Raw genomic sequence first — 5,567 nt, 5'->3', positions numbered from 1 at the left:
TCACATGGCACTGGCCATCCCCTCAACAGCCCGGACTGCATACATGCATTTTCCTGACATCTGCACATACATTGTCCCATGCCCCAGACCTCTCTATCATGAGGAGAGGTGAAATGAAAGAGGCTACTGAGCCTCTGGTTGTCCTGCCTTTGCTCTGTCGGAGTCTTTCTGAAAGGTGAATGGATACAAGTACCCATGGTAACCAGCTGGCAATGCTAAAAGGGGCAGCCTTCTTGCTCCTCTGCCCCCATGAAGCTGGCTGCATTCTGGTTCTACATGATGTGCCCCATCGGGACAGAGAAGCCAGCTCAGGGCAGGAGAATCCCTCTCAGCATGGGTCCCTCTTTATAGATCCTGAGAGCTCATTGAACATGGGCAGGTGGCCCAGTTGGTGGATGGCCCATGATGGGGCCAGCCTGGGGAATCCTTGACCACCCCCAGTGCTCTCCCTACCAGACCCCTCTTAGAGCCTGTGGAGATACCGCCTCCCTTCCTGCACTTCCTACACCCTCCAAGAGTTTGTAGGATCCTATATTCCAATTTTTTTAAATGTTTATTTATTTTTAAGAGAGAGAGAGAGATAGGGCACAAGTGGGGGAGGGGAAGAGAGAGGCAGACACAGAATCTGAAGCAGGCTCCAGGCTCTGAACTGTCAGCACAGAGCCCAACTTGGGGCTTGGACTCACAAATTGTGAGATCATGACCTAAGCCAACGTTGGATGCTTAACCAATTGAGCCATGCAGGTGCCCCTAAAGTATTTTTTAATGTTTATTTATTTTTGAGAGAGAGGGAGACAGAGTATGAGTGGGAGAGGGGCAGAGAGAGAGAGAAAACACAGAATCTGAAGCAGGGTCCAGGCTCTGAGCTGTCAGAATGGAGCCCAACATGGGACTCAAACTCATGGACTATGAGACAATGACCTCAGCTGAGGTTGGTCGTTTAATTGACTGAGCCACATAGGTGCTCCAAGGACCCCATGTTCTAAGCTGGCCCTACATACAGATGAGGAAAGGCCTATGTAGGCCTAGAGAGGCAAGTGTTCTGAGTGTAGCAACAGAGGCTCAAGAGACCCCATGGGGGAGGAGAAGCAGCAGAAAGGGGAGGAGGAAGAGGAGACATCGTTTTGGGAATGCCAAGCACAAGTAGGCCCAGAGACCTGGGGCTGCATCAGATGCATTCTCAGAACCATGGCCTCCAGAGTGCAGGACCCCAGGAATCCAGCTGTTCCAGGGGCTGCTTCCTCCTGCTTCTACTTGCTCCTCTCTCTGCCTCTGACTAGCTCTGACCCACTAGGAGTCCTGATCTCAGGAATGAGATCCACACAACTCCTTCCTGGTAGACTGAGAAATTTCTGTTAGGCCAAAAGCAGCCACTGTTCTACCTGGGGCCCAGACTATCTTTTATTTTTCTTTGGTGGAGGTGTGGAGAAAGGATGTGGAATCATAAAGTCCCTGAATACACTGCCACTAAGTTCAGAAAGCTGGGATGAGCATGTGTGACAGAGATTAGAGTAAAACTGCAAAGGGGGATGACTGAAAACCAACAGATCAGGAATAAAGGGAAAACTTTGGCAATGGTGCTCAGGAACAAATATGGGCAAGAAGTGTGGCTCTCTCCGTTTTGGTGATCTGCCATGCTGTGCTGGAATAATTCACCTGCTTGCCCTGGAATATGTCCACAGCAAAGCCACAGTGCCCAGCCCTGAGGGAGCCCTCAATCAATAATCAGTTCACCAACCACAGCACATTCACTTGATGCATGCCATGTAGCCACAGAACCCTCAGTTTAAAAGGAATATTTAATACTGTTGAAAAGGCTCAAGAAAAGGCTCTTCACCAAGTAAAGAGGTACACAAAACCAAATGAAATCTTCTTTGCATACAAGGTTACCTCTTTTCCAATGGGTGTTTTTCCAAAGAGTATTTTCTACTTTTACAAGGAAGAAAGTTTGAGACAAATGTCTTTTGAACAATTGAGATAATGCAAAGCCAAGGGTAGCACAGTTCAGCCAAAATTAAATGTAGAAACAGAGTCAATAAAATGCTGAGAGATGAGGAAGCAGGATGCTCAATAGGTCAGCTATGTCTGTCACCTGCTGGCTGGATCAGTCTGCATGGTATGAGTGCTGAATGTCACAATGTGATCCGACTACAAAGTTCAAGATGTCACAGGGGGACATTTAGGGACATTTTGCATAAACTCATGACCACTTCAAACCTCCTCCCAGAGTAAATATAGGCAACTGGTGCTGTGTGCTTGAGACAATTCCATCTCATTCCCAGCATGCAGAACAGCATTTAGAGCAGGACCACAGTGAACACCTGACCTAGGTGAGTACTGACAGAAAAGCACAAAGGGGTGCAGTAACACGTCGAAGAGCAAGACCAGTACTGTCTCAGTACTAAGTACCATAACGGGAGTCCCCACTCATTGCTACCATGTTTACCAGGAGAAGGAGGCTAGCTGTGAAGACTCCAGGTCATAGTGACTTGGTAATGGGTTCTACACTCCCAGGAAGTAAAGTGACCTTAGACTCCAAATTTACTGTGTGTGTGGTCTTTTTTTGGTGGGGAGCGAGGTTACTACAAAACTTTTTGGGGATACTAATGGTACAAAGGAGTGCAACACAGGTAATTACCTTCTTTTTTAGATCTAAAGAATTTTTCCTATGCCATGACCATGAGAAGTACCTGAAACCTACAGATCTTTGGGAGCTAGGACCCTAACTACAGGGTTCCCAGGAAAGCACACATTCTGTGATAGGAGAGCATATTGAGGAAGGCAGAGAAAGGTTTGCAGAAGGGAAAACATAAGACATGTAATGGGAGAGGCTGAGGTGTTTGAAGGACAGGCCCTACTAGGTATCTAGAAATGAGCAAGGGAAGCCAGCAGCCACGATGGGGGAAGTCAGTCATGTGCTGTGGTGTAGCTGCAGTGAGGGCTAATGGGGTAGAACAGTCTGCCTGGGTGCAGTGTTTAACCCTGAACTTCAAGTAACAGTTTCTCACTTACAGGCAATACTCTAAAACTTTTCTGTATTTTTAAAAAAGGTTTTCTCCAATGGACCTTGCCAAAGAACCTCAGTTGCATGTCATCTGCCCAATAGGTTCAAGAATATTCCAGCCATCCATGTATGTATTGCTTTCCTCCATTCTCTGCACTGACCCAACACTCATCTCCTGAAGTACTGTGTAGTATTCTATATCCAAGGTTTGCATTTTCAATATTGCTGATAGAAAAAAGAAGAGGCAAACAAGTAAACTTGCAGAAAATACAACACACTCAGTTGCAAAGGGTCAGCCAGTACTTTGCCTCTGAGCAGATGACAGGGTTCCCCAATGCAACCAATACCATTCCATCCATGACTGAACACTCAGTCAAGAAACAGCGCACTGGGCATTCCTAGGCCTTGGCACACAAACGTACTGGCCACTGTCCTGCCCTGCCCTTTGGTGACTCTACTTTCCAAGCTCTTCTCAACTTCAGGCAAGACATCTATTCAACACAACCATGGTGTCTGTGCCTTGTAGCTAGCTCTGTCCTGACCCCCAAACTGAGGACATCTCTGTCTCGTGCAAAGTGCTTCAAAACAGCCCTCACTGGAGACTGCATGACTACAGATAAAGGGCACAGGCTTAGAGGGTCCTCAGCTCAGATAGCCACCTAAAGCCTGAAAAACACAACATGAAGCAACTCTCCTTGAACAGGGGTGGCAGACCCAGAGAACAGCAGGACCAGGACTCCACCCCCATGAAGCCCACCATCACCAAGATGTTCAGGTAACAGAATATTTGTCACAAACTATACTGTACTGTTTTAAAAGATGGATTCAAGCATTTTTTAAAGTAATCAAAACACTATGTAAACAGTATAACACCTTCCGAAAGACTAAGAATGTAGGAAATGAAGGGAACTCATGAAATGAATAATAAAGTCAGAGAAATAAAAGCACCAAGCAGCTGGGTTTTATAGTGAGTACACTGGCAAAGGGCAGATTCTCAAAATGGAAGGCAAGGCTGAGCAGACTATACTGAATGAAGTATAGAACACTTGAAAAAAGATAATGTGAGAAAAGGCCAAAAAAAGAAAAAAACAAGAATGGAACATAAATGACCAATAAATGAGTAACTGGAAAAGAAAAGAAAGGAGGTAGGTGGTAACAGGCAATCTTTGAAGAGCCAGTGGCTAATAATGTCCTAGAATTGCTGCCAGCCAGGAATCACCCACGGGGGGAGGCCCCCAGAAACCACTAGATGGACGTCTCATTCTTTATCTTCCCAGGTACCCAAGGAAGCTTCCAGAGGGCTACATTCTCCAAGATCTCACACATTCTGGTTGTACAGATGACCCCAGGGTGTAGTCCTTCCCAAACACCAGGTATATTTTGTTCTTTCTCCATATATGAAACAGCACAGTGATGGTATTGATCATTTCAACTGATTCTTGGGTGCTGCTGACTTCCTGTCTACAGGGCTGTGGGACTCAGCCCTGCTGGTTTCTCTGAAGGCACAGACCACTGGTTACCCATCCCCATGACTGACAACCCCTATGTACTCTATAAAACAGTAAGTAAGCGGAGAAAGAAGAAGAGTGTTTAGTGTCTTTATGTGCATGGTGGATGCCCCCCAACTCCAAGCAAGTAAAGACAATGATATGTGAGCTCTACTCCTTCTACACCACGTGGCTGGCAGGCACCCAGGTGCAAAAGGCTGAAGGAGGTGCCCCAGAGGACCGCAAGCAGAGGGCCTGACTGGGGTGAAATTTTCACCAACTCACATTCTTTAGGATTAAGGACTTCCTGATTTTTAGTTTACATGGCTTTAGCAAGATGGAGAAAGTGTAAAACTGAGGGTTGTTAACATGTAGCAATTAAAGTGTAAGGTCTAGAGGCACCTGGGTGGCTCAGTCAATTAAGCATCCAACTGGCTCAGGTCATGATCTCACAGTCCGTGGGTTCAAGCCCCATGCTGGGCTCTGTGCTGACAGCTCAGAACCTGCAGCCTGCAGCCTGCTTCAGATTCTGTTTCCCTCTCTCTCTGCCCTTCCCCCACTCACTCTATGTCTTTGTCTCTCAAAATAAAATAAAGACCAAAAACAATGTAATGTCTGTAACAAGCAAACATATCTTCAATTACTGCAAGTAAGCTATTCCAAAATATACTTTAAATCAACAGATTTCATGCACTAAGAGTTCATAAGAGAACACAAAATGTTCATGAGCTTCAACTCAATCCAACAAAGCTAGGGCACACGTTCTGGGTGTGAAGAACTAATTTAGGTGCTTATAAAGACAGTTTGTGCTTCATGAAATAGACAACTAGCAAACTGTGTGCCCCTTTAACCTGGCTCACCGGAACAGGGACATCTGCCTCCCAGAGTGGCGGTGAAATGTAAACCAAATAACGTCAATAAAGCACATGGCAGTCAGTGACACTTACTCTTGCTGCTTATGGATTACAGCATTAATTTAATATTCATTGGTAATTAAAGTAGGAAGGATTCATTCAAGCCTTTATTGATTTATGTCCAAAATGCCATCAGATTTCTGAGATACAGCTGGTTGGTCA

General features: G+C 45.8%; 1 long non-coding RNA gene across 1 annotated transcript; it reads left to right on the top strand.

Annotated features, from left to right (window-relative positions):
- Positions 1-2,228: 2,228 nt before the first annotated feature.
- LOC115300736 lies at positions 2,229-4,585 on the top strand. Its single transcript, XR_003912808.1, has 5 exons — positions 2,229-2,330; positions 3,051-3,131; positions 3,708-3,779; positions 4,282-4,377; positions 4,472-4,585. It is a non-coding gene; the product is annotated as an uncharacterized LOC115300736 (long non-coding RNA).
- The last annotated feature ends 982 nt before the right edge of the window (positions 4,586-5,567 follow it).

The sequence above is a fragment of the Suricata suricatta genome, chromosome 9 (genome assembly GCF_006229205.1).
Source record: "Suricata suricatta isolate VVHF042 chromosome 9, meerkat_22Aug2017_6uvM2_HiC, whole genome shotgun sequence".
NCBI classification, from domain to species: domain Eukaryota; kingdom Metazoa; phylum Chordata; class Mammalia; order Carnivora; family Herpestidae; genus Suricata; species Suricata suricatta.
This window is presented reverse-complemented; position numbering and strand designations above follow the sequence as displayed.